This window comes from Gracilinanus agilis, chromosome 2 (genome assembly GCF_016433145.1).
Source record: "Gracilinanus agilis isolate LMUSP501 chromosome 2, AgileGrace, whole genome shotgun sequence".
Lineage (NCBI taxonomy): Eukaryota > Metazoa > Chordata > Mammalia > Didelphimorphia > Didelphidae > Gracilinanus > Gracilinanus agilis.
Genome location: NC_058131.1, coordinates 384,581,926 through 384,596,819, shown reverse-complemented (window position 1 = coordinate 384,596,819; position 14,894 = coordinate 384,581,926). Strand labels below are relative to the sequence as shown.

The following is a 14,894-nucleotide window of genomic DNA, read 5'->3' as shown; positions in this document are numbered from 1 at the left end:
AGCTTCCTGAGTACAAAGACTGTTTCATTGTCCCTACTGTCTAATGAAGTGCTTAGGAAATTCTTTTTTTTTTAATCCCTCACTTCTTTCTTAGAATCAATAATAAGTAGTGCTTCCAAAGCAGAAAAGCAGTAAGGGCTAGGCAATTGGCGTTAAGTGACTTACCTAGAGTCAAGTAGCTAGCAAGTGTCTGAGGCCATAGTTGAACCTAATACCTCTCATTTCTGCTAAGCCACCTATCTGCCCCAGTATAGTAGATTTTTAAAGCGTGCTTGTTAAGTAACTATAACAGTCTCAATAGAAACACACACACACACACACACACACACACACACACACAGCACAAATAAAAACTGAAAACTGCGTAATTATAATGACCGCATTTAATCCTTTAGAAAGACATAAAAAACTCTTCTGACCTCTTTTTACAGAGAATCCCCTTGCATTTCCGTACACTGCTGTATGAGATCTTGAACATTATTTAACCTGTAATAAAGTACAGTTCTCTACCAACTTCTACAACATCCTCCTCTCCTCTTTAAAAACTTTAATATCTAAGCCAAAGTCATACTTTACTCCCTATCCTCTCTCATCCATTCAGTTCAACTTCAGAAATATTTATTCAGTGCCTACTATGTGTAAGGCACTAAGGAAAGTGCTGGGGAAATGAACATGAGGAAGAATACACACTTTGCCCTCAGGATTATAATCTAATAAGCCTAAGGCAATAAGGAGGTACGATATGCTCATAAAGAAGTGTGATATAAGGAAGAATTTCATAAAGATAAACTCGAGAACTAGGCAACCAACTGGAGAAAAAATTTAGCAGGGAAAAGACATTCAGTAGAGAAACAAGGGGAGACTTCATGGAAGTGACACCAGAACTGAGCCTTGAAGGAAAAGAACAATTTTAGCAGATAGAGATGAAGCAGTATCATCACACATGGGGCCTGACCTGTGTAAATACATGGAGATTAAAGAAGGACGCATAAGATCAGGAGATGGTAAAGAGTCCAATTTGGTTTAAAAATCCAGGACTTGAAGGGGAATGATGTGAAATAGAGCAGGAAAGTTAGATCTGAACTAAAATGTAGAGGGCCTTGACTTTCCATTCCAAACCAGTTCAATAAATTTGTATAAGGCGCCTATGATGTGCCAGGCACATCTAAACTAAACTTTGGGGATAGATTAATAAGAAGAAATGCAATCCCTGCCTCAAGGAGCTTACAATCTTTTTTAAAAAAAAAACCTTAACTTCTGTGTATTGGCTCTTAGGTGGAAGAGTGGTAAGGGTGGACAAAGGGGGTCAAGTGACTTGCCCAGGGTGACACAGCTGGGAAGTGTTTGAGGCCAGATTTGAACCTAGGACCTCCTGTCTCTAGGCCTGACTCTCAATCCACTGAGCTACCCAGCTGCCCCCTAGCTTACAATCTTAAAGGGAAGGCAATGCACAAAAGAAGGAAGGAAAACCTTGGGGGTGGGAGGAGGAAATCTTGTTCAGTAAAGCTGAAACCAGGCAGGACAACAGCTGTAAAGTGGAGTGATCTGAGAGTTTAGTTCTTGCCCACTCTAAAAGAAGACATTAGACAAGAGTTTGGTACTCTGCTCTCTAGCTCTCCAGAGAGAGAGAGGAGAAGAGACTGAGGGAGGTAGAGTTAATCAAGGCTTCAGTTAGCTCCATGGTGGTGATTTTAGAAGTGATTTCCTGTGAAGGGCATCTTGTTTCATAGAATTAAAACTAGGTAGGGAAGCAGATGCAAAATAGAGGGACCATGTTTTTGACACTTCCCCTCAACTTAATGCTGTTTTAGAATCTGCAAAGTCTAAAGAGGAAAGAGAAGAGAAAAACCAAAGGAATGCTGGAGCCAGTACTAATGGGCTTATGAAAGCTCACATTTTCATTTTTTAGGGGGAAGAATTTACACCTTGAAAATGGACAATAACTACAATTCAGAGTTTAATTTATGAGCTTGATTGAAGCTTTGATTGTTAATTTCCCAGATTTAGGAATATGTTGATAATGAAAATTAAACCTAAAAGTATGTGCATAGTTTTGTTTTGGGTTTTTAAAGAGAGCTTGGTTGTTAAACATTTACCAGCACAGATCTATATTTCTTTATAAACATTAAATGAATTCAGTAGGAATGTAATAGAAGGCTCAGGGAATGATATCGTCACCAGACTGGAGGCCGAGTGCCTATAGGCATAACAACCACCCCCACAACAACAACAATAAATAACTCACAGTTATATAGCATTTTAAGGTTAGCAAAGAGTTTTATATCCATTTTTGCAGTTGAACCTGAAAGCACCTCTGGAGAAAGTAATAGCTCTCTGCAGCAGCATAGTACAACTCCAGGGTGTGGTTGTTCCTAGGTAGCTTTCCCTGCTGGTCCATGTGCATTTCCCACTGTTATGTGTGTTCTTGGGGAGTTAGGAGTCAAGGGAAAAGTGTTTTATGTGCTGTGCTGGTGACTTCAGTCTCACAAAAAAGACTTGCTGGTGATGAATCTATGTCACAAGGGGAGCAGGAGCCGTAGCTTTAATAGCATCTTCTCAGGTATTCCTTCTTCTCTAATAATGGCTGTCTGGGTCAGAGATTGAGGGACCCTGACAGTCAGAGTGTGGGCTCCTGACAGATAGCAAAAAGCACCAATATGCTGGACTGTCAGGACCTGGAATCTCCAGGAAAGGAGATGTTGCTGACTTGGTGCAATACTGTTAGTTTCTTTCTCAGCACAGTCATGTGAAATTGGGTACTTAATGAGGATTGAACAGTATATTCAGGTTCAAGTAAGGCAAGTTTTTCTTGCATTCCTTTCCATTTTCAGTATCACCCCTCTCTTCCTCTGCAGTAAATGCCCTTGTGTAACCCAACAGAAAGATTCTTTAAGTTAAAGTTTGAGAATTCCAGTATGATAATTTTTGTACAAGCAGTTTAAGAATCAATGCTTAATATTTTTGAGTAAGGCATTCTTACTTCTCCTGGCAACATCATTTGTTTAATAAATAACAATAGGTTACATTGCACGTTGTAACTGTAAAGTGTTTTTTAAACATTTTCATTTGATATTTAAGAACCTAAGTAAATAGTACAAGCATTACTAATCCCAATATCGATGTGGAGAAACTGAGGCTCAGTGAGATTAAACATAAAGGCATGGCAAAGCAACATGCATTCATTAAGTATTTTCTACAAGAGATGCTGGGCTGAAAGCTGGAGATACCAATACAAGAAAGATAATCTCTGCCATCAATGAGTTTATATTTTAATGAAAGGGGGCTGATGATGCAGGGAGAGAGATGAAGGTACCTGAGTGAAGGCATGATATGAAAGTCAGAAATTCAATGACACCACTGAGAGGGGTATGAAGGTTACCTGACTTGAGCCCATTTCACAAATGGAAATTCTGAGATCAATTCACCAGTGGAAGAAGGAAGCTGCAGACTTTAACACAGATTCCAGGGAGAGATTACAGGAGAGGCATAATACTGAATCCCCAAAAGTCAGAATCATATTTGGGAGTGGAATAAAGGGACCCACCATTTTCATTGTTGAGCGATGTTCTACAGGCTAAGGGGAGAGAGCATGGCAATTGGGAGTCAGGAAGATCAGGACTCAATTCCTGGGTCTGATGTTCACTAGCTAGAAGATATGGTCAAGTCAATCAGTCTCCTAGACTCTTGGTTTCTCATATTCAATATGCAAATAATATCTATGGCTTCTCTCACTGAGTTGTTGTGAGAATCAAATAAGATAATGTATGTTAAGTGCCTTGCCTGCTTTAAAGTCCATATAAATGTCAGCTGTTATCGATATGATGATGAGGAAGAGGTTTATGATGATGCATGCTGTTAGAATCAATTTGCAAGGACTTATGGAGCACTTACTATCTACCACTTTTGTGCCAGTCATTGTGGAGGATGCAAAAGTAGTCTTAAGTCATTGTCTCTGCTCAAAAGTCTAGTTGGAGAAACAAAGAAAAGTCCTAAATTTTGTGGTACTGAGAGAGTGGGGAAGGGGAAGGGAGGGAGGGAGAAGGAGAGGGAAAGAAAGAGGGAGAGAGAAATTGTGAAGAAAAAGATTTCATAAAAGAGTTATGACTCAAACTGGACCTTAAAGTATGAATAGGATTCATATAATGGGGAAAGGATTTTTGAGAAGGGGAAGAAACAAGGCAAGAATGAAGTATGGCATGAAGAGCTAGGAAATGAGGGAGAAATAGACAGTAAGGATACTTAGTTATATCATTTCTTCCTTAGAAGAATATTCTTTTATACTGACTATTATTGTTATTATTATTATTATTGATTAACAACCAGGTTGTAAAAATAAAAGAATTTAAGGGGAAGAGTTTGATATTGATTGATTACAGGGCAAGTTACATTAATTTAAAACTAGAAGAATAGAAGGGAAATGCTTCCAAGAAAATAAGCCATATAATTCTACCCTAAAACTACAAAATGTTCTATATCAGGGAATTGTGACGCAATGAATGCTAAATTCTTAGCTCCTTTCAGTAGCATCACTGTAAAGAGAAGCTGTTACCCTAGGGAGGGCTCCTCTGCAGGCTGTTTCTCTTCTAATAACAGCGCTAGGATTCCTAATCAGGCTCCTGATATGTGAGCTAATCCCTTTGACTATAAAAATACACGTCCAAGACCAGCTGATGTCTCTGATAGAAGTCACAGGTTTGCCCTGAAATAGATCTTAGCACTGTGATCTCAGTGGGGATTATTTCTTTTTTAAAAGAGAGAAAAATTTGATGTGCCTAGAAGAAGTTTCAGCTAAGCGAGATTCCTGAATTGCAGAAGGATAGCAATTTTGGAAATTAAGTGTTAATTCAGGAAATTGAAAAAAAAAAAGTCAGTCATTTTCAGTGGTAAATGAACCCAAAGAAGTTGATTTAAAATATACAGCAAACTCTAGTTCTCTGGCTCTGCTTAAAGAATCTTGTTTTTTTTAGCTTGAATGTGTACGTATAAAAATAATAACAGACCTTCAGATAGAACACTGAACTTAGTAAAACTTGGATGATGTCACTCAAGTCTTACCATAAGTACCATGAGCTAGGTATTCAAGAGTAGTCACTCAGTATTTTCTTTAATGCCTCTCCTGATTGGTACTATTATCCCCATTTTACAGATGTGGAAACTGAGGCCCAAAGAGATTAAGAGAGTTCCCCATAGGTAAACAGCTAGTAAGTGTCAAAGGTGTGATTTAAAACTTCAGTCTTCCTAACTCCAAATCCTGAAATTTCCTTTAAAAGTCACCAAAAACTATTGTTCTATCTCTGTTCCATCCCATCTCTCATGAAATTTGTTCTTTTTTCAGGATCAAGTAGAACAATTTTTGACAATGTTTTCTGTCATTTTAGCATCCAGTTTTACTTCCTCCATTCCTTTTCCCCTATACTCCGGAAGCAAATAGTCTGAGATAGGTTATACTAGGGCTTTCCTGGAAAACATATTTTCACATTGCTCAGGTAATGACTGAAGCCACATATCACACATACAATTAAAAAAAGAAACTCATGTAATTTCACTAGTGATTTTTCCCCCAAAAAGGGACCTGACAGGAAACTTGGCAAAAGTATCTGAATCTGTTTCCAAAAAGCTATTAATTATCATGACCTAATTGTATATTTAAAGTTAAGTTTTTATTTTACTTAGGTAAACTTTTACCTTCTTCCCAGAGATCAACAGATATATATAATGTGATACAATCAAAAGAACATTAGCCTAGGAGTTGGACAACCTGAATCTGCCATGAACTTGCTGAGTAATCATGGGAAAGTCACTTCTCCATTCTGAGTCTCTCTTTCCTCATCTGTAAGATGGACAGAAGTGTATAGAAGTAGAAAAGGGACAGATTTAGACTTGAGAACAGGAAAAGCTTGTTAATAGAGTTATTCAGAAATGAAATGTAGGAAGACAGTTTGTTCCCCTTCATAAGAGGTCTTCAAGAAAAAGTTGGATGAATTTAATAAAGACTTTTTTTTTAACCCTTACCTTCCATCTTGGAGTCAATACTGGGTATTGGCTCCAAGGCAGAAGAGCAGTAAGAGTAGGCAATGGGGGCCAAGTGACTTGCCCAAGGTCACACAGCGGCGAAGTGTCTGAGGCCAGATTTGAACCAGGACCTCTCGTCTCTAGGTCTAACTCTCAATCCACTGAGCTACCCAGATGCCCCCATAAAGACTTCTTGATTCGACTTCACCCTTCCAACTCTATTCAAGTCATCAAGAATGTATTAAGCATCTAGTGTGTGCAAAATACTGTCCTAAGAGCTGGAAATACAAAGAAAAGCAAAAGAGAGTCCATGCTCTCAAGCATCTCAGTCTAATGAGAGAGATCACGAGAAAATAACTAGATGATCTATGATGATCTCTAAGGTCCCTTCCAGTTGAAATGACTCTATGATTTCTACACCACATCTGAAACATACTGAACCAAAGAAATGTTATTACAATAAAAATTAGACTCAGGGACTTGAACTTTCCTGGTTTTAATAGCATTAGTCCTAGAGGCACAGTAGAGGAACCTTTTCTTGAATAAATTAAGCTGCTATAACTTTAATGCAAAGCAAATAGCACCAGCTGTTTCTATGTCATGTTTACCATCTCAGTAGTGGCCCCTTTGAGGCAATATCAAGTTGGTCAAAAAAATGACTCATATGGCTTGCCGTTAATGTAGTTATTTCCTCACCCACATAGTCCCCATGGAAGCCGATGCACAGGTTTCTCAAGCATGATTTTTCTGTGTGAGAGAAGCAATAGAGTGTATTGGACTGGTTTACTAGCTCTATAACTAAATGCTCAGTTTCCTCATCTGTAAATGGAATAATAACATTTTAACTTTCTTCCTCTCCCTCCCAAGACCTCTGTAAGAAAGGGATTTTACATAATTTAAAGCACTATAGGTGTGTTATTAAATGATACATTCCTTGAGATTTGGGGTCACTTGTAAGAAAATTAGTTTCTCTTGTCTTCAGGATTTCCTGACAGTTGTGATTTAGCACTAAACAGAGTGCTTTTCCTTTAGTGGGTGCTTTATAAATGCTTGTCTAATTATTACTGAGGGTACTACCATCCTACCAGTCATGCAGGCTCAAAATTTTGCTGTCATCCTTAATTCTTTATTCTCTTTTATCTCGAGTATCCAGTCTGTTGCAGAGCCTTAAGGAGTCTACCTTCCCAACATCTTTTCTATATATTATCATCCCTCCTATAAAATGGCTTCTATTCTGGTTCAGACCCTAATAATAATAATAACTAACATTTATAGTGTACTTGTTACACACCAGGCATTATGCATTTGATCCTCACAGCAATCCTGGAAGATAGATGCTATTACTATTCCCATTTTACAGGTGAAGGAACTGAGGCAAAGAGAGGGTAAGTGGTTTTCCCAGAGTTTCATAGCCAATAAGTATCTGAGGTCAAACCTGAACTCAGATCTTCCCCACTCCAGGTCTGGTACTCCATCCACTGTGCCACCCACTGGACCTAATTACCTCAGTCCTGAATTATTACAATAACTTTTTGTTTGGTCTCCCTGTCAAAATCTGTCTCTCTATTCCCATCCATTCTCCACTCATCTTTCAAAGTAATCATCCTGAAGCAAAGTCTGACAATCTACTCAATAGACTCCAATGGTTCCCTATTACCTCTAGGATCAAACATAAAATCCTCTATTTGGTGTTCAAAGCCTCTCATAAACTGGCCCCTTCTGACCTTTGTAGTCTTTATATACTTTACACACTCCCTGGTCTTTTCTGTTCTTTAAACAAGACCTTCAATTTCCCTATTGTGGGGTATTTTCATTAACAGTCCCTCATGCTCAGGATGCTCCCCTTCCTCTTTTCTGCCTCCTGATTTCTCTGGCTTCCTTTAAGTATCAGGAAAAAAATCCCAATTTTATGTCTAGTACCACCTTACTGCTATTGCTTTCTCTCTTTCGGGCTTCAATTTGTTCAGTATGTGTGTGTGTATGTATTGCTTATATTTTTTTTTCCTTTATATTTTATCTTCCATTAGAATATGAGCTCCTTAAGAAGAGGGATTACTTTTTTTTGTCTTTCTTTGTATCTCCATGGATTAGCACAATAACTGTCACATAGTAGATAATTAATAAATTCTTATTGACCTTATTTGGCTCTCAAATCAGAAAGCCAGGGTTCAAATCCCTCTACTGATGATTGCCACCTTTGTGACCTTTGGCAAACCACTTTTTTTCTGAGTTTCCATTGCTCCTTTGTAACGTGAGATGAATGGACTAAATAGTCACTGTGACTTAATAGTCACACATCTATGATCCTGGTTTATTTTTTTTTTAATTCAACAATGTAGTAAGAAATGTTACCATGCTCCCAAGGAATGGTGAAAATTCCACCTTAAACAAGAAAATTCCACCTTTAACAAGACAAAGTCAATGTAGTGAAACAAAGTCATCACATCAGGATACTGGAGATTTGAGTATTAAATTCACTTTGCCTACTCATGTAATACTTTTGGAAAATTTAAGTCTCCTGTTTTGAGGCCTCCTCATCTTCAAAATTCAAGTACAAAACATTCCTTCCTTTTCTACAGCTTAAGGTTTTTATAAGGTAGGTTAGTTGATAAAGAGATCTAATGTTAAACTGCTATGAAAATGTTGCGTTTTTTTCAAGTTCTATAAAATATAAATATTATTATTATCAGTGAGGAAAATAATCACCGCTATTATATGACTTTAAAGATAATGGAAAGTCAGTCATGATCCAAAATAACGTATCCCATCTACTCACTGATGTCTGAAAGCCCATTGTTGACAGTTAATTCTTTTAGGGATAATGCTTCTATAAGCCCAGGATGTCTATCCTCCAAGAACCAACTTAGTTTAATCTGCAGAGTCTTTTAAACAGAGATGTTGGCCATGTGATGGTATCTTTTATGGGAAGAGAGAGGAGACATGAAAGAGAGGAAGGATTGGAGGAATATAACAATCCATGAAGAACTCCTAAATCATGGAGGGCCAAAAAATCTGCATCAGGATCGATTCCACTCCACCACATCTATACCAACAAAATCTCAGATCTTTGGATCACTGAAGAAAACTTGATAAAATACAAATTTGCCTTATAGGGTAATACTTTAAGACTTATAAATCATTTGTCCTTCAGAATGAGTGGTTTTCATATCCTTTCATAATCTGAGAGCAAGTTTTGATGGCGAAGATAGAGGGAAACCAAAAACAACTGAAAGGGAATGAAGATTAAAAAATATATAAATACAACTTCACAATAGTGAGGTACTTGACTCCTAAAAAGAACTTCCCCACCTTCACAGATTTTCTCAGGATCATTGATCCTGAGCAGTGGTGTCCCCCCTTTTTATTTGGCTCATTATTCAATGCTGAGCACAACACCACCTGCTTGGGATATCTAAGAGACCACTACAGGCACTGACTCAGGAGCCAGGGGAACTAAGATGCTGGCAAGCCGGTCCTGGCATCACAGGAGGAGAAACTTTTTTTGTTGTTTTCCCTTCCTATGTCTCCATGGCTGGACTGAAACATCTGGCTTCTAATAAGATGCAAAGCTGGGAAAAGCAGGATGGTTGCCAGGACCACAACTTTAGTCCTTTCGCCAACATAAAATCCAAGGGATTGGAAGTTTGGGATTCTGCTTCTTTGGACTAAAGAAGGTCACACAAGGTCACTGTAGCCAAAATGCTCACAGCATTTATATCTCTGGACATCACAGAATCAAAAACTCTGCAAGGCAAGGTGGGCGATAGAGTTTCAAAATAGATTCTATCCTTGGGCTATGTAAGTAAATTTAGGCTAATTCAAAGTGTTTGCCTCTGCAGAGTCAAACAGAAGATATGGGTAGGAAGGCTGATCAAGAGTATTTGTCAATTAGTCAATCAATAAATATTAATGAAGGGCTTATTATGTGCCAGATAATGTGCTGTCTACTGGGGACACAAAGGAAAAGTGAAAATAACTACTAATCTCAAAGAGCTCCTTTTATTATCAGATCATTCTTTATAAGAGGCAGCCTGAAATAATAAATATAAGTCCAACTTTGGAGTCAAAAAGAATGAGGTTCATTTACTAACCATGGCAACCAGAGGTCAGATGTATCACCTCTCAGTGCCTCCAGGGAACTTTCTAAGGTCCTGTCAGTCAATTAACCAACAAGCATTTCTTGACCTAGCTGCATCTCTAGAAAGCATTTCTACAATGGGAATTGCTCACCACACTGAAATCAGTGTCAGATAGTTTTACTCCCCACAGTTACCTTTTTTTAAGTGTGTAAATTTTACTACAGATTCAACAAAATCATCTGAATATGAACTGATTTTTCCTTCCAGCAAAAGGTATGGATTTACACTGGGTTCATATAATATCTATCTTGGTTCCCTTTAAAACTAATAACATGCATTGAAAGATTGTTGACCAGGACTAAGGGTACAATCTATGATGTTTTCTTGGGAGAGGTACAATTGCCCAGGCATAGAATGAGCAGGCTGCACTCTTTTATGCCAAATTATGAAATTCTAAATAATATGCATTAGAGGGGCAGCTAAGTAGCACAGTGAATAGAGAACCAGTACTGGAAATGGAGGGCCCTGGATTCAAATCTGACCTCAGACACTGTGTAACTCCCAGCAAGTCACCTGATCCCAAATTGCCTAGCCCTTACTACTCTTCTGCCTCAGAACCAATACTGAGTATGGATTCTGAGACAAAGAGTAAGGGTTCAAAAATAATGATATTATGCATTAGAAATTATCAGTGATCATCTCTCTGTGTAGATAACTCTCAGTCCTATCCCTCCACTCCTGATCTCTCTTCTGGTTTTCTTTCTCAATTTCCCATAATCAACTAAACCTTAGGTTTCCAGCTGTCCCTTTAAACATAATGTCTAAAACATGTCTCCTTATTGTTTTGCTCCAAAGAATTCCCCATCAGGAGTTCCCAGTTTATGCAAATGATAATCATTCTCCATCTGTGAATTCTTCATCTTCCTCTCCCCATCATATCCAATTTGTCAAGTTCTGATCATCCTTCCTTTATAATATATCTCTAGCTCAATCAATCAATTGACATTTACTAAGTACTTGTTATATTCTAGGTATTGTGCTAAGTGCCTAGGATTTTTTTAAATAAAAAAACATTCCCTGTCCTTAAGGAGCTTATATTCTAATGATGGAAACATGTGCATAAATAGAAACATAAAAGATACATGCAGAGTTAATGGAAAGTAATCTTAATTTTTTTTTCAATTACACATGGAAACAATTTTGGGGAATTGTTTTCTGACATCTTGAGATTCGGGTTTGGAAAGTAATCATAAGGGAAAAGCTTTGGAAACTGAGGTAACCAGGAAAGAAAGTGGCAATAAAACTTAGCTCTGAAGGAAGCCGGGGATTCTAAGAAGCTGAATTAAGTAGGGAAAGTGTTGCAGGTATAGGAAACTGCTGATAAAAAGTGCAGAGAATGGAAAATGGGTTGTCATGTAGAAAGAACAGCCATAAAGGCCAACATGATCAGGTCAGAGTATGTAGGGAGGAGTAATGAATCAGACCAGACAGGTTATGAAGAGCTCTAAATGCCAAACAAAGGAGTTTTTATCTTATCCTAGAAATAATAGGAAACCGCTAATATTAAGGCCATTTCTGCTACCATCATATTAATATTCAAGCATCATTTCGCATACATATAACTCCTCTGCTCAAAACTCTCAGATGGCTCCCCAGTGTCTATTAAATATTCTCAATTCCTTAGCCTGTCATTCAAGGTCCTCAATAAGCTGGACCTGTTCTTCAGATTATTGATCTCTTTCTACTTCAGTAAATAAACCTTATAATCCCTCCAAAACTGTTTGCTCTTTGTTCCAAGAATGTACTGAGTTGATTTCTACTTTTAAATCTTGAAATACCATTGCTTTTCTTCCCTGTCTGCCTTGAAATCTTCAGTAGACTGTCCAGGTCTTTGTGATTGTCCCTTTGGGGCTTTACTTTTTTTTTTTATCATTGACTTGGATAAAGACAAAATTGTCAGAATTACAAAATTTATAGATGGCAAAAAGCTGGGGCGGAGCATAGCAAACACACAGGAAAATAGACAAGATTCTAAAAGATCTTGACAAATTAAACACTAGAATAAATTGAAGATTAAATATTAAGGACAAATATTAAATCATATTTGGGTTCAAAAAGTCAGTGTCATGATTATATTATATAGATAACATTGTTAGATATGGACTCATTTCAAAAAGAGCTGATAATTTTAGGAAACTGTAAGCTTTACAGAAACCAAGTGTGTGAAATAGACATATTCACCTCTTAGAGTGACTATCAAAACTGGAACCAAGTTTACGGAAGCTTAGCAGCAAGAGGAATTTACCTTCTATTTAGTCCTAAAGGGCTAAACTGGGGGCAATGTAAGTTGCAAAGAAGCAAATTTAGCTTTGATATGAATAAAATCTTCCTAACAATTAGAAATATCTAAAAATGAAACAGACTATCATGGAAGGTAGTAAACACTTTACTTTAGATCTTCAAAGAAAGCTTGGTTGATTCTTTGTCATGTTTGTGGCAGAGGGGAATAGAGTTGAACGAGATGGACTTGAAGGTCTTTTCCAACTCAGAAATTCTATTATTTTCTTACTTCTTCTTATTCTTCAAGGCTTAGTTCAAGTCCCAGAAACTCCAAAGCCAAAACTGATCACTAGGAACATATGTTGTCATTTAGCATATGCTACCTTGGAAAGCAATTTATCTTATGCATTTGTTCTGTTTGCCTGACTATAGTGTAATGTCAAAGGCTGGGCTGTGTTTTATATTCTTCTATATCCCCAATACCTGGCATGATGGTTGAAACATTGTGAGTGGTCAAACACAAATGTGTTTTGTTAATAACAGTCTCATTCTCTTAGTAAGAAAAGCAATACACATCTTTATTTTTGTGTTTAAAGTATTTAAACCTTTTTATATTTATTCCTCATGACTCAATTCCTCTGAAAAAGGTGGGAACTCAATACCGTAATAGCTCAAAATATTTAAAGTTTCTGGTCTTCCAGTTTTTAAAAAATAAACTTTATTGCCACCTTGTTTTTCTTAATAACAAAGTCATTTCCAGATAAAGCATCCATCTAGAACCTGCCCACATAATGAGAGGGGAAAGTAAGTTGGCAGAATTATTTCATCAATCATTGTATGTGACATTCCATACCCACAGTTCCTTACTTTTATTTCAAAAGAAGAAAGGTTTGTTTCATTATTTATTCTCTGTTGTGAAGACTAGTCATTATCTTTATTCAGTGTTCAACTTTATTATTCTTTATATTTTCATTATGACAGAAATTATGTGAATTATTCTCTTGGTTCTATTTACTTTACTCTGTGATCCATTTCATATATCTTTCCATGTTTCTCTGAATTCTTCATATTTCTCAATTCTTACAGAGCAGTAATTTCTCATTGCATTCATATATCACAATTTGTTTAGCCATTATTTCCCAGTTAGAACCCACTTTTTTCCCCAGGTTTTTTTTCCTACCACCAAAAAAGTACTATGACCATACATACATATACACATACATATATACCTTCTACGGGTACACACTGGATCAAAGAATATAAGCAATTTAGTGATTTTTACTGCATATTTTTGGATTGTTTTCCAAACTGATTAAACCAATTCACAGCCTTATCAATATTTTATTAATAATCTGCTTTTCCACAGCTTTTAAACATCAACCATTTATGTCTTTTATCATCTTTGCCAATTTTATGATCATGAGGTGAAACAACAAAATTGTCTTAATTGACATTTCTGTAATTATTTTGGTGGCATGGAACATTTTCACATAGCTGTTGGTAGTTTATGTTTTCTCTTTTAAAAACTGTTTAAAGTCTTTGACCACTTATTGTGGAATGCCTTTTGGTCTTATGTATGATTGACTGATTGATTGACATCTTGGACATCAGACCTTTATTATAGATATCAGATACAAAAATTATTTTCCTATTTCTCTTTTTATTTTAGCTACACTAACTTTGTGTAAAAATATAATTTCATGTCATCAAATTACTTCTTCATAATCTTTCTTGTTTGGCTTATATTCCCCTTCCCCATGCAAAGTAATGAAATGTGTCTCCTTCAATCTTCCTCTAATGCTCTAATTTTAAACCTTGACCTTACATATTTATGTCACATATTCATTTGGAACTTACCGTGATTCCTGTCCAATCAATTTCATATTCTTTTTCTTCCTGTACTTTCTGTTCCAGTCAAACTGACCTATATGCTATTCCTTGTACATAGCTTTCCATCTCTTGTCTTGGTAACACAAGTCGTTTCTCTCTGTCTGGAATGTACCCAATCTGCTATTGTGGATGATCCCTAACCTTCCTCAGAGCCCAGCTCATGTGCCACCTAGCGTATGGTTTTTCTGTCCACTTCAGTTATTAACAATCCTTCCCTCTTGAAAGTACTTTGAACTAGTTGGTTTGTGCTTAATACATGTTTGAGGAATTGAAATGAAGTTTAAATGAGATGCCGTAGGATGTAATGGATAGAACCCTGACCGTAGAGACAGGAAAACCTAGATTTAAGTCTTGCCTCTGACACATGCTTAGAAACCAACCCCTCAGTGCCTTAGATAACTTCCTAATTATGGATGTTGCAGAATAATTGTGGATCTGCTTTTTAGAGGTAGTTTCTATACTGGGACTTTCTTATGCTATTGAAATTACAGTTTTGAAGAACAAAGAGAAAATCATATGCAGCAATAGAAATATTATTCAAAGAATGACTCATTTATGTCCACCTCCAGAGAAAGAATTGATAAATAGAAATAAGACATAGTTTTATTTACACATATATCTTTTTGTCAAATG

The 14,894-nt window shown here is 36.9% G+C and overlaps 1 protein-coding gene across 2 annotated transcripts in view; it reads left to right on the top strand.

Moving 5' to 3' along the window:
• Nucleotides 1-14,894, top strand: part of SGCD (sarcoglycan delta) — a 501,335-nt gene that overhangs the window by 189,140 nt on the left and 297,301 nt on the right. The window lies entirely within an intron of this gene.